Below are 14,025 nucleotides of genomic sequence, written 5' to 3'. Positions count from 1 at the left end.
TTGTGCTATTTCCAATAGTGCCTTTCAGCAGTGTGTATAATGTAGCTGTTTGTGAATGTAAACGATCAGCAAAGTTGTAAAGCTGAAAGTGCACAATAAATAAAATAAAGTTGGCCGGCCGCGGACAACTTGACCCCGCCCACAAACACTCATTCTACTGACGACTGCTTCTCTAATCTTGGGGAGTTCAATGTGGGATTCACAAAACGCTTGCTGTTAAAAGATGGATCAGTATCCTGTTTATTTGGACCAGCTACTCCACTGAATCACAACCTGCAAGTATGTTAATAATAGATGTTTATATTTTCTATAGAGCGTTCAAAATACAGAACTACTGAAATAGGTGTATCGTTGCCGACGGGCTGTAGGCGGTGGACCAATCACAACAGACTAGGCCATGTTACCAATCAGAGCAGAGCAGGCTAATGGAAAGGACGGTATTAGAGAGACTGAATCTTTGAACTGCTTTGAATGAATCGTTTGAGAATCGCTGGAAAATTAAGTGATATTAAATGCATATTTTGAGAAAACGAAAGTTTTTTTTGACCTTGCATGCATGTAATCCTATTGTAGGAGACTCCCAAAACAATATTAGGAACTGTAGAAATGGCATAATGGGGCACTTTAAAAGAAAAGCCATGTACTTTAAAAAAATGTATTCACATCTTAATGAATATAATTTGAATATCAATCATATTTAGCTGTGGCTCTAGAAGAGTTTCAGTAACATACTGATACTGACTAAATGAAATTATTTTGTTTGTTTAAAAAAAACATTAATATTGATTGTATCAAAATTAAACTTTCTTTCTCCTTTGACATGTTCAGAGTTAAATAGAAATACTTAAATATAATACTTCTCTTTAATGCAATAACTACCATCTCTCTCCTTTAGTGTGACATAATAATCTTAAAAAATATATTTTGAATGGATGACAGCAAATTTTGTCTAGTTGTCTTAAAAAATGTCCAACAAATCATGGGGAAAGAGGTTTATATTTTGTTATTTTTTGCAGTTTCACACCATAGGTACAGTTCAGTAAAAATGTAAAAAAAAAAAAAAAAAAAAGTCAAAGAATTGACAAAGTTAGTGACCCCTTATATTTTCTTAAACATCAGACTTCACACTACATAAATATAGGCTATGTATTTCAACTTCAAAAATGTTATTTTACTAATATATATATATATATATATATATATATATATATATATATATATATATATATATATATATATATATATATATATATACACACACACACACACAATTTTAAATATCTGAAAGTACACTATTAACATCAGTCAAAATATAATTAAATATGTTTGTAAAATAGCACACCTTTTTAAATATCTGAAAGTACACTATTAACATCAGTCAGTCAAGCATTAGGATATTATGTTAATCAAGCATTATTTAACTTTAGTAATTAGAATTAAAACTTGGTAACCATGTATGAATGCATATTTGTAATTTTAACTGAAATGAGGACTGGTGGTGGTGCTTAAGATATTGGCCATGTTCACACAGCAGCAGAATACAGTTCTCAGTCCTGTATTTGAATCCTTAATACGGTTATTTTCAGGCGTGACAACCGCATTCAACATTTTTTATTTGTCACATACACGAATATATAGAGAATATATAACCAGCAGTGAAATGTGAGTAAACTAAGACCACAACAGAAATGCGAGTCACAGCGAGTCACATAAATTTCAGGACTCACAACCGCATTTTCGGAAAACACGCGCTGTTTGAACTGAACAGGACTGGTCAACTAGTTATAATAATAATAATAATAATAATTCCTTACATTTATATAGCGCTTTTCTAGGCACTCAAAGCACTTTACATTGTGAGTGGGTATCTCCTCTTCCACCACCAGTGTGCAGCATCCACCTGGATGATGCGATGGCAGCCATAGTGTGCCAGAAGGCCCACCACACACCAGCTTATTGGTGGAGAGGAGACAGAGTGATGAAGCCAATCAGCAGATATGGGGATTGTTAGGAGGCCATGATGGTCAGAGGCCAATGGGTGAATTTAGCCAGGATGCCGAGGTCACACCTCTACTCTTTTCCAAAGACATCCTGGGATTTTTTTTAATGACCACAGAGAGTCAGGACCACTTTTTAACATCTCATCCGAAGGACGGTGCTCGTTGACAGTATAGTGTCCCCATCACTACACTGGGGTGCTAGGACCCACACAGACCACAGGGTGAGCACCCCCTGCTGGCCTCACTAACACCTCTTCCAGCAGCAACCTAGTTTCAGTGTGTCATCTGAAAGTTTTAGATTCAGTCAGTTTTTCTCCACCGGAGCCGCTACTTTCAGTTTTGTGTTCTACACATGAGTCAAATGCTCCGCTCTCCACCCAAATATAAAATGCTATCAATTATTGAAGATTTGACAGATGAACTTACAGCTCGATTGGACTGTTGTTATGTGAGAAAGACTTTCAGTTTCATGGACGTCTCCATCTTTGATTTTACTTTGGTCACTGTCACTAGGTTGATGGTAAGGAATACGGGCTTGACTCCTGTTGCATGTTCATACAGACAGAATCCGAGAAGTTACTGTAAGTTGCTGTGTAAACGTGACATTTCGTGTCTCACACCTGTAAGTAAATGTGGTTGACAGTCCCAAGATCTGACAGTGTGAACATAGCCATTGTTGGTCTTCCAGTGTTTAAAAAAAAAAAAAAACTAACAATACCACTGATAAGATACCACCACTACTACTACTACTACTACTATATAAGATGCACTAAGGATCAATGAGCTGCAGGGTTCATGAATATTAATCACATTGTCTGCATTTGCTAGAAGTGATTAGCCGAAATCAAAACAGGGACAGTAATAGATGAGTGTCAGCCAATGAGATTGCCATTTGCAAATTAGTTCCGCCCACTACCGGAGAAACCGACAGAATCTTATGGTTGTTTTTAAAAGGTGAAGAATTCCAAAGGAACTCAATTCTTTCAAGAATATCATGTAGTTCATCGATTCTGCATGGTATGTAACTCTCTCTTTCTTTGCGTGTGTGTGAGAAACCATGCTCTCAGCAACGCAGTGGTGAGTTATGTGCTTTCACACTACAGTTTATGGTACGTCAAATACAGTTATGCTGCGCATCCATTGAGAAGAACTGAAAAAAATAGCACAGATCACCTGATGGAGAAAGAAACTCTGAAGCACTCAGTCAGTGTTCGTTGAGTGAAAATATATCTGTGCTAAACTTATACTTAGCCTCCAACTCACAACCTGGTGAGTAAAATCTAAGAATTTATTAGCCAATGGCTAATGTTAAACATCATTAGTTGCCCAGAGTGAAGATTTAATAGCATATACGAGTGATTTATGTGCATTGTAGAAAGTTGCTGCAGTGTTGCTACAAAAATCACCATATTTTGTTTCTTACAAAATAAATTTCTTGTAAACCTACATTGACTTTTCAGTAAACAGTGACATATGAATTTCTCCAAGTGTTTGTTCACACAATGGAAGACCTAAGAAAAGGTTCTTAACAGACTAATCAGAAGAAAACACTCAGGGCATAATTTAGCGGCCTGATCCAACCACTATCATAACAATCTAGCTCCCTAAACAATAAATTGAATTCCCCTCACAACATACAAAGACAAAAAGCATCCTGGGGAATATGATTTTTTCCCCCTACCAAATACCCATGAATACAAATGAGACCCGACATGGGAAAATGCTGGGAGCATAGGAATGCAATTTACTAATCCCAGGAAGTCTTCACTGCATCCTCAGGGCCTACGAGCTAATTAAACCCCATCCACATCCAGTGAAGCATCCAGCCCGTCTTCATGCTGCTGGAGTGGGACTTTCATATTTCTTTTTTAATACCAACACAGCCTGACATGCAATACAGGGAACCAAAATGAGGTTCAGAGTTGAGGCTGTGTACTCTTAGAGTCTGAGCGTAGACATCTTTCCTATAGCAATTTAAAGGCTGCAACAGTGTAAGGGATCATTTCTCATTTCTATTTATATTCTGCACTGTAAAAGCCATGTTAACAATTGCTCTGGAGCTGCAGGAAACGGCACCAACTGATGGCAACACAAAAACACATGCAACATGCACAATCTAAACCCTTCATAAGTGATGACAAAGACAGCAGACAGGGAAAAATATGCCTCTTTATGCTTTTTAAGGGCCTCCAAGACTGTACTGTTATTATCTGTTAATACAGTATGCAAAAATCCCGCCAAGCCTTGACCATTTGACTGAACCACAACATGCTTATGGATACACCAGGACTTGATGTGTATTATTTGACTCACTGTGATTGGAAAAGTCACCAGAGAGAAGTTGATTCACCAGATGATCAAGCTATATGATATTTTCATTAAAAATTACAAGCTCAATAAATAAATAAATAAGCACAGAGAAACCATTCACTATAAGGTCAATAAAATTAATTTAGAAAACAGATTAATCAAAACAGGGTGAAATTCCACTTCATACTGACTTTTAAAATGATATTCATTAACATTAATTTATAACATATAATATATTTGAAAAAGAGATATTCCCGAGGAGATTAAATAAATTTCTACAAACCCAAAAAAAAACCCTGCCAATAACCCAGATGCCAACAGCTCATAATATAGGATTGGTCTATGACGTCTTTAAGGCGGAGATTAGTGAAGTGTCTATATTGCCAAGAAAATACTGTGCCTGTCCAAATACCAACCATTGTGGTCTTGGCCACTTAAGTGAGTGCACGCGACAGGAAGTACGGTAAGTGCATAAGACTGTCCCAGGTTGGGAAGATGCCAAAGCTCAGTGCTCTTAACACACACTACATCAACACTGTCTCTGATACGGCTTCTGAGCAGTATTTGAGGCTAAGTAAATTCCACAGCTTTGGGGCCTTTACAGAAAAGGCTCTGTCACCTTTGAATTTCAAGCGGGACAACGGGACAGTTAATAACTTATCAGAGGATGATCTGGGATCTCGAAGGGGGGTAGGGACAAATAAGTATTTGATGTGTTCGTGTCATCATATAGTGAGACGACAGACACTGAAAACACACTTTGTCTTTTGTACTTGATTTGATTTTGCATCACACTTTATAAACACCAAGGACTGTTGTGCGCTCTCAGGAGATCAGCAGTGGCGGAGATACTCAAACTGCCGTCTGGCACCAACTATCGTTACACAGTCAAAGTCACTTAGATCACATTTCTTCCATCTTCTGGTGTTTGGTCTGAACATCAATTGAACCTCTTGTCTATGCCGGCAAGCTTTGATATATTGAGCTGCTGCCCCCGATTGGCAGATACAATATTTAATTTTTCATATATAAATGTCAGAGTGTGTGTGTTTCATATGAGTCTAGGGGAAAATCAGATTTACAGTGAAGCATGGATGTGAGTGGAGAGTCAATTCTCTAAATCTCTCCGCAGGGATGCTGGGCTGTGTACACAAGCTCATGCACACATACATACACATGCACCCAGGTGGCTGAGCTCAGAACACTGTCCAGTGAGCGAGGCCGACTGTCCTCTGCATGCTGTAGCACCCACTCACAGGCTGGGTAAATATTGACCAATCAAACACAGATCTGGCTCCATCTGTGCAGAAACCCTGTCCGCCCGCCTTTTTCGACTAACCTGCCAACTTTGCTGGGCAAACACAGATTAAGCTTTCGGTATGTATATGCCACGTGCATTTATGTACAGTAACAAAGCTAAACATGTCATTATGTACATGTGTATTTGTAAATAAAAGAACAAGTCATGAGAGGTCATAAACTGCCCTGCCGTCCTGAGTGCATAAAACTGAACTTTGATGTTTTTTAACTTTAGTCTGTCCTCTAAAAACTGCCATATTTCTTAATATGGTGCCCTTCAGTGTTATCAAGCAATTTAGAGAAATGTGCAGGATGGTGAGCAGGGTACAGATAAAACACACTAACAGCTGTACTCACTGTAGAATCCTATTGTATCAGATGCTGTGAAAGCCTAGACATTTGAGATGCTTAAGACTGAGTAAAAGTAAATTGATTAAAAAAGTGAGTTACACTTAATTGTTCAATGTTTATGTAATCTAAAACTGTTGGTAAACATTTTAGAGATTGATTATTCCTTATGTGAACTCTTAATCATAATTGGTAAGTAATTTATTGATAAACTGTGGGTTGTTTAACTGCTATTGAACAGCAAGTGATCAGTTGTATATAATAAAGAGAATAAAATGAAGAGCTGAAACAAAATTATTTTTGGTAAAATTATTAGTTGGATAGGCTGCTTTAAACCATTAAAGATTAGTGTTTCAACTGTACCTGACATGGATATATTTTAACAAAAGTACTTCTTGTGTTTATGAACTAACTGTGGAAAATATAACTTGCTTATTTATAGGCTCATTTCTAGTTTTTATTATTCGGTTGACAAATAAAAGAAATGTCAAAAAAACATGCAAACCAACATATGTTTGTATCTGATAGTCAGCTAACATATCTTGCTACAATATAACACAACTAATTTCGGTTCCAAAATCAGAGGGAGCTTCCAGGGTATGTAAGTAACCATAATAACTTGCTCTCTGAAGATAACCTAGGGTTAGTACACTTCAGCGCACGTGTGATCTACTGACGAGCCTTCAGTGGGTGTGACAGCGCACAACATTATATAATATTACAATATGTAATATAGCCTATCATATATATATGTGTGTATATATATATATGATGAAGCGCTAATATAGGTAATAAATAAATCATATATTATTCTAATATGGTTATTATTAATTTTATTGGCTATTTACTACATTTAATATAAAAATCACAAAAAACTAAAGGCAAGGTAATGTTTAATTTACTATATTATATATACAGTATTTACTACATTTTATATCATCATCTCACACATGGATCAGCATTTTTATAATGTCTAAATTTTAAATCAAAATACATATCTGATATGACTTAATATATAATTAGCATCAAACAAACAATATAATTCATATTCTCAAGGATTAAAGATTAAACGGATGATTGCAAAATGATTGCACAACCATCAGTTAGGTGGCGATATGCACTAAGCATGTAAATGACCAAGAAGAAGAAAGAATCAGGATGGCGTGCTTTTTCTTAGCGTCCGTTTCCATAGTGACTCGTCGATTTGTCGCTTTCTTGAGTCTTTAACAAGGAACATACCCTGAGTTGAATGAACTTACTCCCGGATGTTTTTGGAAGCACATACCTCTAGTAAGCAAGGTTTGGGTTTAATTAACTGAAAGTTCAGAGTTTAGCAGATGGTCAATTAACTGTGCTTTCTGGAATACACATCAGTTGGTTGTTTTTCCGAGTGGTGTTTTCAGTTTCATGTTGTAACTAGAGACTCCCTAAGTCGTTACCATCAATCAAAAATTTTTCTTTACTGTTGCTGTTCCATCAGCTGTAGTTGCTTAAAGGGATACTCCATCCCAAAATGAAAATTTTGTCATTAATTACTTACCCCCACGTAGTTCCAAACCCGTAAAAGCTTTGTTTGTCTTCGGAACACAATTTAAGATATTTTGGATGAAAACAGGGAGGCTTGAGACTGTCCCATAGACTGCCAAATAAATAACAGTGTCAAGGTCCAGGAAAGTATGAAAAGCATCGTCAGAATACTCCATCTGCCATCATTGATTCAACCGTAACGTTATGAAGCGACGAGAATACACAAAAACGCGTACACAAAAACTTGTTGTTACACTGCTGCACCAACTTTTATTAATAGCTTCAATACTAGATTGGTACATTATATTTCTCAGCAAAGAGAGGGTAAAATCACTATTTGTAGCAGGGTTACTATTGTTAACTAAAACCTTTTTTTTTAAAGTTGAAATAAAGTGAACAATAACTAGAAATATATATAATCATCAAATAACCTGACGATTGACTTCCAACTTTGGAACTTGTGTGAAAACTCTGTTGATAAATAGAAATTTTTAAGTAAATAAAATGAACCTGAACCTTGAATATAATCCTGTTTAGCAACCACTTACAGAGACAGGTGTGCAAAATGTAAATGATGTGTGTAAGTTATCCTTTAAAAGGAATATCCCAATGTTGTTTGTGTTTGCTTGTACATGTGTTATCATGGGGGCTTACTGATAATTGTTGTCCTTCACCGTGAACTGTGTATGTGTGTCTGTGCATATTTGAGATTAAAATCAGGGAGGTTAATTAGGAGATCTGGTGTGGTTAAGCTGCAGTGATGATGGAGCAGGGCCAGGGTTGCTCTTACTGACATCTAATAAAGCCTGTCAATTAACCACTGCACTAAAACAAGGATTTTATTTGTTGGTTATAACTATATACATTATCAGCATGTATAAACAATGACATAGGAAGTTATGTATGTAATTATTAATCTAAGACATTCTGAAATCCAATCACATATTCACAGGAGCTTCATCAGAGACACATTATCATCAGGTGTAAGCAGCATTGTGTATTGGCTGACCACTTATCACCTGATACAGATGTTAACAGCAGGTGCAAACAGGGCCTTAGATGCTTTCGGTGTCTTTGCAGAAGTGTTGAACTTGAACTGGGATGTAGATGCAGCTGCTCACTCTCTTTCTTCCTCTTTTCCTCTATTTCTGAATGTCAGGTCTCTTATGTCCAGGGTGCGATTTGCCGGGGGGGATGGGGGGGATTTCCCCCCCTCTGGTCTATGCATCCCTGCCTCTGCTGAATAACTTTTATCCCCAGTGGGGATAAAAACATCATGCAAACCCGCTCTGACATCCCGATCTGAATCAAATGATTCGCGATACACGCTTTGAAGTCCCGATCTGGATCAAATGATTCGCGATACGCGATCCGATTGGAGCGCTTCAGTGAATCATTTTGCGACGCAATGGTTTAACTGATTCGGAGTTTCAAAAAGCTCCGTTGTGTTCTTTGCTCGCTTTCTCTCTATGTAATTTGTTGTTTGAATAACCGTGGACATTAAATCAGTACAATTAATAGGCCTAACGTAGGCTTACAATGTTTTTTATTAAACTGAGATCACACTAAATACAATTTCCGTCGTATTAAAAACATTTCATAAAAATTTTCAAAAGCATCCCCCCTCTGTTTTTTTTTTTTTTTTTTTTTTCACAAATCGCACCCTCATGAAAATCTATCCATTCATTAGTCTGCCTTTTCACTCACGGCACACACTCTCTCTCTCACTCTTCTCCCCAGCTACTTTTTTTCTGTCCAAAATATTCCCAGTCTCTTTTAATGTTTCACAGTGTTACATCTATCAGATATCTGGAAATCATTCCAGGTAATGCCCAACGTTTCCATCGTTAGTGTGTTAAAATAGTTAGTTAGCACAATATTACATACAACTTATTGCTTTACTTGTGAAAAAAAATATATAATATGTACACTTTAAAATATTTTTATAGAGAGTACTTATTTCAGAATAAATCAACCCTAAAAGAATATACTTGATCTGAATGTAATGTTTTCAGAGGTATAAATCCATGTTAATTGCAATTAAATGAAAATAGATTATAGTTCAAATACAGAAACATAGTCATACTCTCTTCAAGTACACTTAAATGGCCTTTTATTTAATTTTTATTTAATTTATCATTAATTTTATATTATCTGCACGTACAATAACTTCAAAATATACTTTAAAGATTAGAAGTACACTACAAGTGCACATTCAATAAAATTAACACAAGGCATATAATTAGCAACATTTGAGCATCTCACCCCGCAATGTTTGTGCTATAGACATGAATGATATCCTAAATCATGCGACATGTTGAGGAGAGGTGTAATACACGTGATGGTCATTCTGACAGGATCAATGCATTCTTTGAAGTGCAGAGGGAAAAACATTCCAACAATGTAATATCCCATGATCCCTGTCATTGGAATTACGTTGCAGACCGAAATTTCCTCTGGGGATGAAGCTTAATTATGAAATATAGCGACCACCAGACCACCATTCAATATTTATGATGCTCTTTGGAGCAGTCAGTTAAATCCTCTAAAACGTGTGAGTTTCTCTAAAGTGCATGAATCATCTGAAGCACCTCTAGAAGGAACTGAAGAAAGATATATGAGGCCAGAGAAAAAAATGGAGGAGAAAATTATTCATTTGCATGCAGAGAAAAGCGCCACCTCCGCCTATCAATCATTGCACATGCTCAGAGATTCTCATCCTGTCAACAGAACCACTGCGGCCCATTGGTGAGTCAGCAGGACCGTCTGCAACATAAAGCAAATGGCATCTTGTAAACCTGTTCAGTGATTTGTTCTCTTGCCCTCCTAGACCAGTGTGTGAGGTCTAGGAATCCAGATGCTAAAAACAAATACTTCATTTTAGTTGTTATCACCTACTTTAGCTTTATTGTAGGAGTAGAAACAATAAACTGAAACACACCAGCACAGTTACAGTTTCACACAACCAGACTTTCGAAAGGCCTAGTAGGTCTACTTATTGCAGCTTATTCTGGCCAAGAGTCTGACTGACTGCAGGAATGACTGCTTTACTGCGAGAACGTGAGATGGTTCAGGAAGTATAGGCAATGGCCTCACGCTCGGAGAAACACAAGATGTGGGGTTATCCCTCAGGATCAGCCCCAGTAATGCAGAGACACAGATTCACCAATGTATAGCCTCTCTACAGTACATCTGTGCCATCATTTCTCTTTCTATATGCAAAAAATAGGAAGGGAGTGAAATAAAAATCTACATCCAGAGATAAATTAATACTACAGGATGAAAACCTGGGAGAGGATGGAACCAAAAAGGCAGAGATTAAATAATTAGATCAGCAAAAACTCATTATGACATAATTTACCAATGGCAAGTAACAAAAGGTTGTGATTCGAAAATTCAAAATTTTGAAGAATGTGCAGGTTGCTCTGTTTCATTCAATTACACTCCCAGAAAAAAAGGTACAAAGCTGTCACTGGCATGGTACCCTAAGGTACAAAAGCTTTTTGTACACATCTTTGCATACTTATCTACAGCTAAATGGTAAATATTAATAACTAGTGTACAATTTAGTACATTTTAAATGGGTACCACCCCAGTGACAGTTTATACCTTTGTATTACCTTACCTTAGTTTTTATTAATATTTTAAATTAGCTTTTATTTTTATATTTTTTGTTTTTATTTTGAGTTTTTTATTTACTTTTGTTAAGTGCTTTTGCCACTGTTATTATAATAATAATAATTATTATTACATTACTGTTTAGAGTTTTTTATTTCAATTTTTGTTTTAGTTCAGTTTCAGTTTTTATTTATTTCTAGTAAGTAATTTTAGTGCTTCATCTTAAACGTATTTCAGTTAGTCGCCAAGGCAGCATTTCAAACTGTTCTTTTAGTTTTTGTTTTTAATTCATGAATGATGCTTTTAAATTGCATGACAAAGAACAACCAGTATAATTCTCCTGTTGTATTCCACAAAAAGAAAAAAAAAGTATGTTTGGAACATAAGGGTGAAAAAAATAAAAATGAGGTGAACTATCCCTTTAAGAAAGAGAAACAGAGGATCCCACTGAGCATCCAAGTGTAACAGCAGCCATATGGCCATTATATAATGTGGCAGGCTACTTTCAGCATACATTCTCTGTATGTTCTGTATGAGACGGTGCTGAAAAAAGCCAACATCTCCTGTGGACAGCACTTCTTACCGTGAGTTCCCGTAACAAGAACCTCTAGCCTGAGGCGACATTCTATTACTAAAAAGCGTGTTTCTCTCCCAGACAACTCAGCAAGTCTTGCACCTTCCCTCAAGTGTTATTCGATTTTTCTAATTTATTTATTTTTAGTAAAACATTGTAAAAAGAGATTTTAACAACTGTTTGATCAAAATGCTAATTATGTATTGATCTCTCTCTTTTTTTCATTTAAGACCTATTTCCCTCTTGATCTAGTACTCAGTAATCATTAGAAAGTTGCCGTAGGCAGAAAAGAACACTGTAGAATGATACTGCTTAAAAAATGAATTTGCACATCCAACTATATTGAATTTCACAGTCCACAGTGACCCAAACCAGTAGTGGAGACTGAATAATAAAACCTTATATGGCCCACACTGGTGTAACACAAAAAAAAGTGATAAGTGATAAATGCTTTACATGTAAATATGAGTTTTTGTCCAAACCATCCATAGCACAATCTCATTAGATCAAAATCCCACTCTGATTAAAATTCTGCCTACACAGGTGCTAATTCATGCATGCAAATAAAAGCACATAAACATATTCAAACAGTAAAAGAGAGAGAGACAAAGGATAATGCTAAAGATCAGAATTTTATTCGGTAGGCCTACACCAAAAATATACATCTCAGCATCTGCTAAAAAGGATGGAAGAATTTCTCACATATTGTACCTGAGTTGTACCTGTCTCAAGGGCAGGAATGACAGAAAGATGGACAAAAAGTTCCCACATAGACGGCAGCATTTGTCTCTAAATGTCCTCCTCTCTAAACATCTCATTATCATTGGGGGTTCGGTGCCTTGCTCAAGGGTCTCACCTCAGTTGTGGTATTGAAGGTGGAAATCGAACTCGAACCTGCAACCTTTGGGTTACAAGTCCGACTCTCTAACCATTAGGCCACGACTGCCCCTTTATTAATGATACTGACCATCGTTCATTTCATACTTCTGTGATGTTTTTTTAACATTAAAACTCAGATGAGATGAGTAAAATGTCCATCAATTGCACCCGGGTACTTTTCACCTACTGTTTTGTTAACATACAACTCTTTTCACATTTTCACTTTTCATGTGGTATGGAAGTAGCCATATTCAGATGCAATGCAAGATTAAACGCCCTCCAAGATGCATTTGAAATGGAAAGCATTCATCACATTGAAGGTGGTTTGGGATGCATGTAAGATGTGACTTGTGTAAATGAAGTTGGTTGTTTAGGCCACATATGTAACTTTTACTCACCAAATGGAACTACATCAGTATATGAAAGTCAAGAAGTGACTACGTGTAAATAGGCCCAGTGTCACACTAAATAAAATCTGCATTGCAACTGTAAACGTCAGAATATCCTTAATGTAGACATTGTATTTGGCATCCTGACAACATTAGGCCAAATGTAGGTGCATTAGAATAATGAAAATGTGTTAGACGGTGTGAATGGAAAGTGCATTGTGTGAATTTAAAGTGGTGTCATCCTGTGGCAATTCCTTTTGGTATGCAGAGGGTATTTTCTCAGCACTTGGCACGAGAGTGAATGAAGAGAGCTGGAAAGACCCCCACAAATTTAGGAAGAGTGGTTTCCCTCAGTAAGCATTCTGGCAGGAACAGGTGAGAGGGAGCGATGAAGACACTGCCAGCACTTTCACTCTGAATTTCATTCGGAGACAGAATGGGCTGCAGCGGATGACTATAGAGCAGCAGTCACTGAACCGTCCGTTTAGCTTTAGTCATCACATTTTGAGCTGCTTTGTAGTTGTGTACCTCATGTCGTACACTGAAAGCCGTCGATGCGTACTAAAGCTGAGGCTGTCATGCAGAGCTCATTGCACTGTCCCAGGTAGTGGCTAACCATGGAAATGTAATACACAGGTAGAATGGCAATTACCATGACAAAGGGAGTCCTAAAATAGGTGGAGCTTAACAGCCTAGACATTGTCTCTCTGTCTACAATCAGTGTGCAACTTGCACAATGACTGAGGGGCTTTATATATTTAAAGAAACTTCTGTGGAAAATCTTGCAATCAATTGGGTCTTATCTTGCCGTAACCCTTATTATCATTTGTCACCCACTGTAAAAAGTGGTGACCTGCAGTTGCTACCTTAAAGAGCTATTTCTGTTTGATTTAACCCATAAAATGTAGTTTTGTTGGTATAAATGAACATACAGTCGATTTAGCGATATTTTTGGCTTTTTTAAAATAAAACGATTAAACTTAGACGTTACATTTAAGGTTACCATGTTTCAGTGTAGCATGGATTTGCAGTTGTAAATACTTTTTAAACAGAAAATTATTATAAAGTACATTATATTACA

Source organism: Cyprinus carpio, chromosome A19, assembly GCF_018340385.1.
Source record: "Cyprinus carpio isolate SPL01 chromosome A19, ASM1834038v1, whole genome shotgun sequence".
NCBI classification, from domain to species: domain Eukaryota; kingdom Metazoa; phylum Chordata; class Actinopteri; order Cypriniformes; family Cyprinidae; genus Cyprinus; species Cyprinus carpio.
Note: the sequence above shows the minus strand (reverse complement) of the source record.